This window comes from Salvelinus alpinus, chromosome 8 (assembly GCF_045679555.1).
Source record: "Salvelinus alpinus chromosome 8, SLU_Salpinus.1, whole genome shotgun sequence".
NCBI lineage: Eukaryota > Metazoa > Chordata > Actinopteri > Salmoniformes > Salmonidae > Salvelinus > Salvelinus alpinus.
Window position 1 is genome coordinate 54,158,838 of NC_092093.1, and position 13,360 is coordinate 54,172,197.

Here is a 13,360-nt window from a genome sequence, read left to right on the forward strand (position 1 = left end):
TCCTTCCACACAACGTTAGCACAATAACTGTTTATTGGGAGCTTCATGAAATTAGTTTCCATGGCTGAGACGCCACACACAATCCTAAAACCATCATCAAATCAAAGATGTTAATGCGAGTGTAGCGAAATGCTTGTGCTTCTAGTTCCAACCATGCAGTAATACCTAACAAGTAATCTAACAATTTCACAACAACAAAGGAAGGAATAAGAATATGTACACATAAATAAATGGATGAGCGATGGCAGAACGGCATAGGCAAGATGCAGTAGATGGTATAGAGTACAGTATATACATATGAGATGATTCATGTAGGGTATATAAACATTGTAGAAGGTGGCATTGTTTAAAGTGACTAGTGATACATGTATTACATCCAATTTCTTATTATTCAAGTGGCTAGAGATTTGAGTCAGTATGTTGGTAGCAACCACTCAATGTTAGCGATGGCTGTTTAACAGTCTGTTGGCCTTGAGATAGAAGCTGTATTTCAGTCTCTCGGTCCCAGCTTTGATACACCTGTACTGACCTCGCCTTCTGGATGATAGCGAGGTGAACAGGCAGTGGCTCAGGTGATTGTTGTCCTTGATGATCTTTTTGGCCTTCCTGTGACATCAGGCAGGTAGTTTGCCCCCAGTGATGCGTTGTGCAGACCTCACTACCCTCTGGAGAGCCTTACGGTTGTGGGCGGAGCAGTTGCCGTACCAGGCGGTGATACAGCCCGACAGGATGCTCTCGGTTGTGCATCTGTAATAGTTTGTGAGTTTTTTTGGTGACAAGACAAATTTCTTCAGCCTCCTGAGGTTGAAGAGGCGCTGTTGCGCCTTCTTCACCACGCTGTCTGTGTGGGTGGACCATTTCATTTTGTCCGTGATGTGTACGCCGAGGAACTTAAAACTTTCCACCTTTTCCACTACTGTCCCGTCAATGTGGATAGGGGGGTGCTCCCTCTGCTGTTTCCTGAAGTCCACGATCATGTCCTTTGTTTGACGATTGCGTCATCTGTGGACCTTTTGGGGCGGTAAGCAAATTGGAGTGGGTCTAGGGTGTCGGGTAGGGAGGTGATATGACCCTTGACTAGTCTCTCAAAGCACTTCATGATGACGGAAGTGAGTGCTACAGGGCGATAGTCGTTTAGCTCAGTGACCTTAGCTTTCTTGAGAAGAGGAACAAGCCTTGCGAGGGTTAACTCGATTAAATGTTTTACTCACATTGGCTGCGGTGAAGGAAAGCCTGCAGGTTTTGGTAGCGGGCCGTGTCTGTGGCACTGTATTGTCCTCAAAGCGAGCAAAGAAGTTGTTTAGTTTGTCTGGGAGCAAGACATCGGGGTCCGCAACGGGGCTGGTTTTCTTTTTGTAGTCCGTGATTCACTGTAGACCCTGCCACATACCTCTTGTGTCTGAGCCGTTGAATTGCGACTCTACTTTGTATCTATACTAACGCTTAGCTTGTTTGATTGCCTTGCAGAGGGAATAGCTACGCTGTTTGTATTCGGTCATGTTTCATGTCACCTTACCCTGATTAAAAGCAGTGGATCGCGCTGTCAGTTTTGCGTGAATGCCGCCCTCAATCCACGGTTTCTGGTTGGGGAAGGTTTTAATATTCGCCGTGGGCACAACATCACCGATGGACGACAATACATCAATGTTGTTGTTTGACGCTATCTGGAATATATCCCAGTCCACGTGATCGAATCAATCTTGAAGTGTGGAATCAGATTGGTCGGACCTGCGTTGAACAGACTTGAGCAAGGATGTTTCCTGTTTTAGTTTCTGTCTATAGGCTGGGAGCAACAACATGGAGTCATGGTCAGGTTTGCCAAAAGGAGGGCGAGGAATGTCAAGCGTTGGCTGGAGTGGTGTAAAGCTCACCTCCACTGGACTCTGGAGCAGTAGAAACCCGTTCTTTGGAGTGATGAATCACACTTCGCCATCTGGCAGTCCGACTTACGAATCTGGGTTTAGCGGATGCCAGGGGAACACTATCTGCTAGAATGAATAGTAAACTTTTGTAAAGTTTGGTGGAGGAGGAATAATGCTATGGGGCTGTTTTCCATGGTTTTGGCTTGGCCCCTTAGTTCCAGTGATGGGAAATCTTAACACTACAGCATACAATGACATTCAAAACAATTCTGCGCTTCCAACTTTGTGGAAACAGTTTGGGGAAATCCCTTTCCTATTTTAGCATGACAATACCCCCGTATACAAAGCAATTCTACTGAGCTATATGGATTTTTTTTAAGAAGGTCATAACAAGGATAATTTGGCTATTAGATTTTTTTCATAGGACGACATTCGGAAGCGTTTCAAATGAACAGGGAATGCCCCAATCCACTACAACATTACTCTTTAAAGGGGCGATTCACAGTTGAAACAATAGCAGAGCGTTTTCCCTGCCACTGTTTCGGTAAGAAATTTAGGAATGGGGCTGGAGAAATATAACCACTCTCAAATTCATAGACAGAACTATGGATGCAGGGATTGACCATCCAATAAAAAAATCCTTATCAATCTACACACAATACCCCATAATGACAACGCAAAAAAAACTACGGAAATACATTATTTACATAAATAGTCAGCCCCTTCGCTATGAGACTCAGGTGCATCCTGTTTCCATTGATCAACCTTGAGATGTTTCTACAACTTGATTGGAGTCCACCTGTTGTAAATTAAATTGATTGGACATGATTTGGAAAGTCACACACCTGTCTATATAAGGTCCCACAGTTGACAGTGCATGTCTGAGCAAAAACTAGGCCATGAGGTCGAAGGAATTGTCCATAGAGCTCCGAGACAGGATTGTGTCGAGGCACAGATCTGGGGAAGGGCACAAAAAAATGTCTGCAGCATTGATGGTCCCCAAGAACACAGTCACCTCCATTCTTAAAGGGAAGAAGTTTGGAACCACGAAGACTCAGCCTAGAACTGGCCGCCCGGCCACACTGAACAATCGAGTTCCTCTGTGGAGATGGGAGAACCTTCCAGAAGGACAACCATCTCTTCAGCACTCCACCAGTCCACCAATCAGCCCACTTAGAGTTTGCCAAAAGGCACCTAAAGGACTCTCAGACCATGAGGAACAAGATTCTCTAGTCTTTGGCCTGAATGCCAAATGTCACGTCTGGAGGAAACCTGGCACCATCCCTACAGTGATGCATGGTGGTGGCAGCATCATGCTGTGGGGATGTTTTTTAGCAAAACAGACTGAGAAAAAAGTCAGGATCGAGAGAAAGATGAACGGAGCAAAGTACATAGAAATCCTTGATGAAAACCTGCTCCAGAGTGCTCAGGACCTCCATCTGGGGTGAAGGTTCACCTTCCAACAGGACAACGTCCCTAAGCACACAGCCAAGACAATGCAGGAGTGGCTCGCGACAAGTCTCTGAATGTCCTTGAGTGGCCCAGCCTGAGCTTGGACTTGAACCCGATCGAACATCTCCGGAGAGACCTGAAAAATAGTTGTGCCACGACGTTCCCAATACAACCTGACAGAGCTTGAGAGGATCTGCAGAGAACAAAGGGAGAAAATCCCCAAATACAGGTGTATTTGTATTTATTAGGGATCCCCATTAGTTCCTGCCAAGCCAGCAGCTGCTCTTCCTGGGGTACAAACACATTAAGGCACATTGTGTGTGTGTCTCTTCACTGTCCCCGCTGTTCCATAAGGTGTATTTTAACCTGTTTTTAAATCTGATTCTACTGCTTGCATCAGTTACTGATGTGGAATAGAGTTCCATGTAGTCATGGCTCTATATAGTACTGTGCACCTCCCATAGTCTGTTCTGGACTTGGCGATTGTGAAGAGACCTCTAGTGGCATGTTTTGTGGGGTATGCACGGGTGTCCGAGCTGTGTGCTAGTAGTTTAAACAGACAGCTCGGTACATTCAGCTTGTCAACACTTCTCACAAAAACAAGTAGCGATGAAGTCAATCTCTCTTCCACTTTGAGCCATGAGAGCTTGACATGCATATCAATTAATGTTAGCTTGTTGGTTATTACTGCATTGTCGGAACTAGAAGCACAAGCATTTCGCTACACTCACATTAACATCTGCTAACCATGTGTATGTGACAAATAAATTTGAATTGATTTTGATTTCGCTCCTCATTTTCTTTTAAGGACCAGCCATGCTGCAATGTTCTGAGCCAATTGCAATTTTCCTATGTCCCTTTTGGGGCACCTGACCACACGACTGAACAGTAGTCTAGGTGCTACAAAACTAGGGCCTGTAGGACCAGTCCAGCTGTGACAAAAATAGAGCCTGTGGGACCTGCCTTGTTGATAGTGTTGTTAAGAAGGTAGAGCATCGCTTTATTATAGACAGACTTCTCCCATCTTAGCTTGTGTTGTATCAATATGTTTTGTCCATGACAGTTTACAATCCAGGGTTACTCCAAACAGTTGAGTCACCTCAATTTCCGCATGATTCATTACAAAATGTAGCTGAGGTTTAGGGTTAAGTGAATGATTTGTCACAAATACAATGCTTTTAGTTTTGAAATATTTAGGACTAACTTTTTCCTTGCCACCCATTCTGACACTAACTGCAGCTCTTTGTTAAGCGTTTCAGTTATTTCAGTCGCTGTATTAGCTGACGTGTATAGTGTTGCGTCATCCTCATACATAGACACACTGGCTTTACTCAAAGTATGTCGTTAATAAAGATTGAAAAGAGTAAGGGGCCTAGACGCAGCATTCGCGTGAAACTGAAAGCGCGAACCACTGCTTTTAACCAGGGCAAGGTGACCGGAAGCATGACCGAATACAAACAGTGTAGCTATTCTCTCCGCAAGGCAATCAAACAGGCTAAGTCCCAGTACAGAGACAAAATCGAGTCGCAATTCAACAGCTCAGACACAAGAGGTATGTGGCAGGGTCTACAGTCAATCACGGATTACAAAAAGAAAACCAGCCCCGTCGCGGACCAGGATGTCTTGCTCCCAGACAGGCTAAACAACTTTTTTGCCCGCTTTGAGGACAATACAGTGCCACTGACACGGCCCCCTACCAAAACCTGCGGGCTCTCCTTCACTGCAGCCGAGGTGAGTAAAACATTTAAACGTGTTAACCCTCGCAAGGCTGCAGGCCCAGACGGCATTCCCAGCCGCGTCCTCAGAGCATGCGCAGACCAGCTGGCTGGTGTGTTTACGGACATATTCAATCAATCCTTATCCCAGTCTGCTGTTCCCACATGCTTCAAGAGGGCCACCATTGTTCCTGTTCCCAAGAAAGCTAAGGTAACTGAGCTAAACGACTACCGCCCCGTAGCACTCACTTCCGTCATCATGAAGTGCTTTGAGAGACTAGTCAAGGACCATATCACCTCCACCCTACCGGACACCCTAGACCCACTCCAATTTGCTTACCGACCCAATAGGTCCAATCGCAATCGCAACCACACTGCACACTGCCCTAACCCATCTGGACAAGAGGAATACCCATGTGAGAATGCTGTTCATCGATTACAGCTCAGCATTTAACACCATAGTACCCTCCAAACTCGTCATCAAGCTGGAGACCCTGGGTCTCGACCCCGCCCTGTGCAACTGGGTCCTGGACTTCCTGATGGGCCGCCCCCAGGTGGTGAGGGTAGGTAACAACATCTCCACCCCGCTGATCCTCAACACTGGGGCCCCACAAGGGTGCGTTCTGAGCCCTCTCCTGTACTCCCTGTTCACCCACGACTGCGTGGCCATGCACGCCTCCAACTCAATCATCAAGTTTGCGGATGACACTACAGTGGTAGGCTTGATTACCAACAACGACGAGACGGCCTACAGGGAGGAGGTGAGGGCCCTCGGAGTGTGGTGTCAGGAAAATAACCTCATACTCAACGTCAACAAAACAAAGGAGATGATTGTGGACTTCAGGAAACAGCAGAGGGAGCACCCCCCTATCCACATCGACGGGTCAGTAGTGGAGAAGGTGGAAAGTTTTAAGTTCCTCGGTGTACACATCACGGACAAACTGAATTGGTCCACCCACACAGACAGCTTTGTGAAGAAGGCGCAGCAGCGCCTCTTCAACCTCAGGAGGCTGAAGAAATTCGGCTTGTCACCAAAAGCACTCACAAACTTCTACAGATGCACAATCGAGAGCATCCTGTCGGGCTGTATCACCGCCTGGTACGGCAACTGCTCCGCCCACAGCCGTAAGGCTCTCCAGAGGGTAGTGAGGTCTGCAGAACGCATCACCAGGGGCAAACTACCTGCCCTCCAGGACACCTACACCACCCGATGTCACAGGAAGGCCATAAAGATCATCAAGGACAACAACCACCCAAGCCACTGCCTGTTCACCCCGCTATCATCCAGAAGGCGAGGTCAGTACAGGTGCATCAAAGCAGGGACCGAGAGACTGAAAAACAGCTTCTATCTCAAGGCCATCAGACTGTTAAACAGCCACCACTAACATTTAGCGGCCGCTGCCAACATACTGACTCAACTCCAGCCACTTTAAAAATGGGAATTGATGGAAATTATGTAAAAATGTACCACTAGCCACTTTAAACAATGCCACTTAATATAATGTTTACATACCCTACATTACCCATCTCATATGTATATACTGTACTCTATATCATCTACTGCATCTTGCCATCTTTATGTAATACATGTACCACTAGCCACTTTAAACTATGCCACTTTATGTTTACATACCCTACAGTACTCATCTCATATGTATATACCGTACTCTATACCATCTACTGCATCTTGCCATGCCGTTCTGTACCACCACTCATTCATATATCTTTATGTACATATTCTTTATCCCTTTACACTTGTGTGTGTGTATAAGGTAGTAGTTGTGGAATTGTTAGGTTAGATTACTTGTTGGTTATTACTGCATTGTCGGAACTAGAAGCACAAGCATTTCGCTACACTCGCATTAACATCTGCTAACCATGTGTATGTGACTAATAAAATTTGATTTGATTTGATTTGATTTAGACAGCTGCTCAGCTGCTCTCAACTAATTCCTGACTCTACCTGGAATATGTTGGAGAGGCTTCCATTAAAGTAACTCTTTATCCACATTGTAGCAGGGGGTGTAAAGCCATAACACAAGTTTTTCCAGCAGCAGACTATGATCGATAAGTCTAACAAAACAGCCCCCCCAAACGTTTTATCATCGATTTCTCTCATCCAATCATCAGTCATTTGTGTAAGTGCTGTGCTTGTTGAATGTCCTTCCCTATAAGCCTGCTGAAAGTCTGTTGTCCTGTAAAATAGCATCGTATCTGGTCAAACACAATTCTTTCCAAAACTTTACTAAGGGTTGGTAGCAGGCTGATTGGTCGGCTATTTCAGCCAGTTAAAGGGGCTTTACTATTCTTGGGTAGCAGAATGACTTTTGCTTCCAGCGAGGCCTGAGGGCACACACATTTTCTAGTAGGCTTAAATTGAAGATATGGCACATAGGAGTGGAAATATCGTCTGCTATTATCCTCTGTAATTTTCCATCCAGGTTGTCAGACCCCGGTGGTTTATATTCTTTTTACCTCATCCACACTCACTTTATGGAATTCAAAAGTACAGTGCTTGTCTTTCATAATTTGGTCAGATTTACAGTACTTGGATTTGTAGTGTCAGTGTTTGTTGCTGACATGTCATGCCTAAGTTTGCTTATCTTGCCAGTTAAAAAATCATGAAAGTAGTTGGCAATATTAGTGGGTTTTGTGATGAATGAGCCTTTTTGGCCACGGATAAGCTTGTCACGGATCCCTCCGGAACTGTCCTTACGCACACCTGGTCCCTATTCCCAGTGATCAGTAATTGTATAAGTGTGCCCCTTGTTCACCATTGTCCTGTCAATTATTCCTCCAAAAGCCCATTGGTTCATGTGAGTACCTGTGCTATGTTTTGGCATTCGTGCCACGTTTATTGTGCAGACGATTACGGGTCTCGTCCCGTGTGATAATCATTGTGCGATTGTGTATTTATTCGAGGCACTCGTTCGCTCTTTTGTTTTGGGTTTCTACCCTGTGATTTGTGTACGTGTTTGTTTGGTCTTCTTCCCCGTGCCTTTACACGGAACGCTGTAATTTGGGAAATAAAAACCCCTATTACGCATTCCTACGCCTGTCTCCTGATACGTATACCAACGTGACATAGGTCTTCAAGTTTTTTACATTCTTTATATAATTCATATGTGTTTAGATAGTTTAGTTTCTTCTTATTGTTATTTAGTTTACTTTATTTAGTTCACATGCTTTCTCAATTTGCAGTATGTTTTCCAATCGGTTGTGCTAACAAACTTATTTGCCATACCGTTTGCCTCATCCCTCTCAACCATTTAATTCCTCATCAATCCAAAGGGATTTAACCCTTGTGTAGTCTTAACATTCTGTATACCCCCCTTGTCCTAAGGGTCAAAAATGACCCGCCTTCACTAAACCCCTAAAATAAAGCAGCTTAAATTAATTTTAAATCCCAAATCTATTTTGCATGAAGAAAACAACCTTTCATTTATCACAAACTTTGTGAATATCTGGGGTTTCCCTCTTTACAATGCAGAAAGACTGCATTTAATCAGTGGACACCACTCGTTTTTATTACAACACACCTGTCATAATTGTTTTCTTTCCTAAAGTAGAGGTTTATTGTTATTATTATTATTATTATTATTGCTAAAGGTACTGCATAGGTGTAAAGATAAAAAATAATTGTTTGCAAGAGATAGCACTTGTATAGCCTAAGAAAGTAGCAGAAAGTAGTTTTGAATGCTTTTTATTGAAGGGAAACAATAACAGTCTAACTTTTTTGACAACGTAGTGATATATTCTTATATACAATGAGGAATTCAACTACAAAATACTAGTCTTCTCCTATTTTTTTACTATTTTTTCCCCACCCGCAAGGTGTATAAACAACAACAATAAGAATAAAATAAGATAATACACACAAAACAAAAACATGAGGCACATAAATCAATCAACAAATGTAGGACAGTATGCAAGTGTGTGTGTGCATGGAATTTGCAGATGTATTTCTCACATGTGCAGCACATAGTATTTGTTTTACAGTCCATCTTTGGGGGGCAGAATTGGCTTCTCCTCCTCTTGCCTGCCCCAGCTGCAGCCTCAGGTGGATCAGGACAAGATTCAGGCCCTTGAACAGCTTTCACAAGCGCTGCAGAGGCTGATGTGCAGGGGAGGTGTGACGACCCTCCCACTCTGTCTGCCGTATTCTCTCTTTGTTCTTGTTTCCTTATTAGGATGCCGGTGGGCGGAGTTGGGAGGGTCGTCAGCTACATGGGAAACACCTGGGCCCACTGCCATAGGATAAATGCACCACTTCCCCATTCATGGAGGAGACTCTCTCCATGCAGACACCTTGATAGATTCGGTTATGTTTCATGGTGCTTTTTGGTTGTTTGTTTTAGCATCTTTCAACACCCTGCATTATCACATTCATGCATGCAAAACATTCACTTACACTACTGATTACTGATTACACACCCCATTGTATATTATACCTAGTTTCGTTATTTAATAAATATATTTTGTTACTCCTTATCTCCACGTGGTCTCCCTTTTGTTACGGGCTCTGAGCCGGTTCGTGACAAGTGGGGGCTCATCCGGGATATGAACCCGGGACCTCTCGCGGGACAGCTGCAGCATGATCGTGAGAAGCTAGAGCATGATCGTGTAAAGTATGAAAAGGAATTAGATATGGAGCATGATCGTTAGAAGCTAGAGCATGATCGTGTAAAGTATGAAAAGGATTTAGATATGCAGCATGATCGTGAGAAGCTGCAGCATGATCGTGAGAAGCTTGAGCATGATCGTGTAAAGTATGAAAAGGAATTAGCATTTAAACAAGATATGGAGATGGCTAAAATCAAGTTGCAACAAGAACGGATAGAGTTGGTTAGGGAAGGAAAGATCTCAGGGGAGAGTTTGTTCTGGGAAGGTGACCCAGATTTACCTAGGGGTCGTTCCTCTTTTGTTCGTGCCCCGGACACATTTGATATTGTTGGGAACTTACGGTTATTGCCTCAGTTTAATGAAAAGGACCCTGAGACATTATTTTCGTTGTTTGAGCGTGTTGCTGACGCTAGGAGTTGGCCTGATTCTGACCGCACCTTAATGTTGCAGTGTGTGCTGACTGGTAAAGCGCAGGAAGCATATTCAGCTCTTAGTGTACACGACAGTGCCTGTTATGATAAGGTTAAAACGGCTGTGTTGCAGATTTATGAATTGGTCCCTGAGGCTTACCGCCAACGATTTAGAACTTTAAAAAGGGATGATAAACAGACTCATGTTGAGTTTGCGTGACAATTATCTGTACAGTTTCATCGCTGGTGTTCTGCCTCTGCAGTTGTGACTTTCCAAGGGCTGTGTGATCTGATTATGTTAGAGCAATTTAAGGACACAATCCCTGATCGTATTGCCACGTATATTAACGAACGAAAAGTAAAGAATGTCGCTGAAGCTGCGGTTTTGGCAGATGAGTATGTGTTGACTCACAAAAGTGTCTTTGCAGAGCCCCGTATTCGGAATGAGTGGGGGCGTTCGGATAGATTTGGGCTTCGCTCACCGAGATACTATGGTTCATGGGCAGAGTCCTATTCAACTAGGGTTGAGCCTGACTCCCGTGGTAAAGCTAACTTTGGGCAAGAGTGTGACTACTGTCACGGTTCCGGTCATTGGAAAAACGAATGTCCACATCTCAGATCAAAGGGTGCTTACGCTAAATCTAAGCCTACCGCGTTAGCTGCGCCTGTTCCACATCAGTTCATTCATGACTCATTGCCTCAGGTCCAGGAGCATGTGAAAGTACATATTGATCCAGACTATTTACCTTTCATTACGGAAGGTTTTGTGTCTATGTTAGGAAGAAAGGACCTAGTGCCAGTGAAGATCCTGAGAGACACAGGTGCCTCTGAATCATTTGTGTTGGAATCTGTGTTACCCTTTTCTGCTGAGACTGATTCAGGAAATAGTGTTCTAATTAGGGGAATAGGTTTGACACTCTGTCAGTTCCATTGCATAAACTGATGTTGGATTGTGGGCTGGTGAAGGGTGAAGTTGTTGTGGGGGTGCGTCCTTCGTTGCCTATTGAGGGTATCGACGTTATCCTTGGGAATAACTTGGCTGGTGATCGTGTATGGCCTGTCGAGGTTACATCTCTTGTTTCCATAAAGCCGTCAGTTGTTGAGATTCCTGATGAGAGTGTACAAAGCTCCCCAGAGAGGTTCAGTGCGTGTGCAGTGACGCGTTCTATGGGCCGTGGCGAACTGGTCAATGTGCCGAATAATGAGAATACCACAAAGAAGTATGCCACTGTTTTCCCTGTTATTCCGTTATCTGTTACCCACTCAGATCGAATCAATGCGCAACAGACTGACCCCACATTAGAAGAGTTGCGTGACCAAATTGTGCCTGTGGAACAGTTGGGAGATGTCGCCCATGGCTATTTTCTCCAAGAGGATGTCCTGATGAGAAAGTGGGTGTCTCATGGTAGTTGTTTTCTAGGGGAGGCGATTAGTCAGGTTGTAGTACCAGTAAAACTTCGTGAGTTGGTGTTGACAACTTCTCACAATGATGTTGCTGGACATATGGGTGTGAGGAAAACATACCATCGCATATTAAGACATTTCTTTTGGCCTAGATTAAAGAGGGATGTCTCTGATTTCATCAAAACTTGTCATACCTGTCAATTAACTGGTAAACCTAATCAAGCTATTAAGCCGGTACCACTGTTTCCTATTCCTGTACTCAGCCAACCTTTTGAGTATCTGATCATTGACTGTGTGGGTCCTTTGCCTCGTTCTAAAAAGGGAGAAATGGCTAAAGAGAAGTTATCTTCACAGGAGAGGTTGAAGGACATATTTGATCGCCGAACTGAACCTCGTCAGTTTACTCCGGGTGATCAGGTTCTTGCTCTGCTGCCAATTGTTGGTTCTCCTTTTCAAGCCAAGTTTCAAGGTCCATATACAGTGGTGCGTCAGTACACTGAGAAAAATTACCTAGTTGCCACTCCAGAACGGAGGAAAGCACACTAGCTGTGCCATGTAAATTTGTTAAAACCCTATTATGCACGTTCCTCTGAGATTGAACAGTGGGAGTCTACAGAGGACGGTAAACCTGTTCTTTTGGCTGATACCGTTGTTTCCTTGGGTTCTTATCATGCTAGATCTGTGCATGAGGAGGAAGATGTGCCTGGTCCTGACGATTGTAGATTGAAAAGGACCTTGTTCTTTTCGTTGGAGTTTGTAGCTGATGTGGTCTCGTGCGCCCTGTTCGTGAATGGTTGTATTGTCTGGTTCTGTCTTTCCTGTCTGTTCCCTCCTGGTCTTGTATTCGTCTTTCCTCTTAAATGTTGCTTCCTATGCACTAAGGTTGCTGAGGTCTGGGGAGTCTTTCCTCTTAAATGTTGCTTCCTATGCACTAAGGTTGCTGAGGTCTGGGGAGTCTTTCCTCTTAAATGTTGCTTCCTATGCACTAAGGTTGCTGAGGTGTGGGGAGTCTTTTCTCTTAAAAGTTGCTTCCTATGCACTAAGGTTGCTGAGGTCTGGGGAGTCTTCTTTCCTCTTAAATATTGCTTCCCGTGCGCAAAGGTTGCTGAGGTCTGGGGAGGAGGAGGTTGGCTGGGGAAAATTGGAAGTGCGCACGTAATCCCTCATCAATTTGGGACGCAGAGGCTGGTATGTTGTTCCGGGGTCCTTGTTGGTCCCCGGTTTTATGGGGGGGAATGTGACGACCCTCCCACTCTGTCTGCCGTATTCTCTCTTTGTTCTTGTTTCCTTATTAGGATGCCGGTGGGCGGAGTTGGGAGGGTCGTCAGCTACATGGGAAACACCTGGGCCCACTGCCATAGGATAAATGCACCACTTCCCCATTCATGGAGGAGACTCTCTCCATGCAGACACCTTGATAGATTTGGTTATGTTTCATGGTGCTTTTTGGTTGTTTGTTTTAGCATCTTTCAACACCCTGCATTATCACATTCATGCATGCAAAACATTCACTTACACTACTGATTACTGATTACACACCCCATTGTATATTATACCTAGTTTCGTTATTTAATAAATATATTTTGTTACTCCTTATCTCCACGTGGTCTCCCTTTTGTTACGGGCTCTGAGCCGGTTCGTGACAGGAGGCGATCACTTCTTTGAATGTGTGGGGTTACAAGTGCCTTTCCCAGCTGCTCCAGGAACACCCTCCTCTTGTTCTGCTTATCAGGCATCCAGGTAGGGTTGATCTTGTTCCATATCACAAAGGCATTGTATGAGGACACATCAATGATATTATGGAAGATGACCAGGGGCCAGCGGGCAGTGATCCACCTTGTCCAGGTTGTCCACGCCTCCTTTGTTGTGGTTGTAGTCCAGGATGATGGATGGC

At 44.7% G+C, this 13,360-nt stretch overlaps 1 long non-coding RNA gene across 1 annotated transcript; it reads left to right on the forward strand.

Annotated features, from left to right (window-relative positions):
• The first annotated feature begins 9,624 nt into the window (after positions 1 to 9,624).
• Positions 9,625 to 13,062, forward strand: LOC139583291 (uncharacterized). Its single transcript, XR_011676523.1, has 2 exons — positions 9,625 to 12,456; positions 12,568 to 13,062. It is a non-coding gene; the product is annotated as an uncharacterized lncRNA (long non-coding RNA).
• Positions 13,063 to 13,360: the final 298 nt, after the last annotated feature.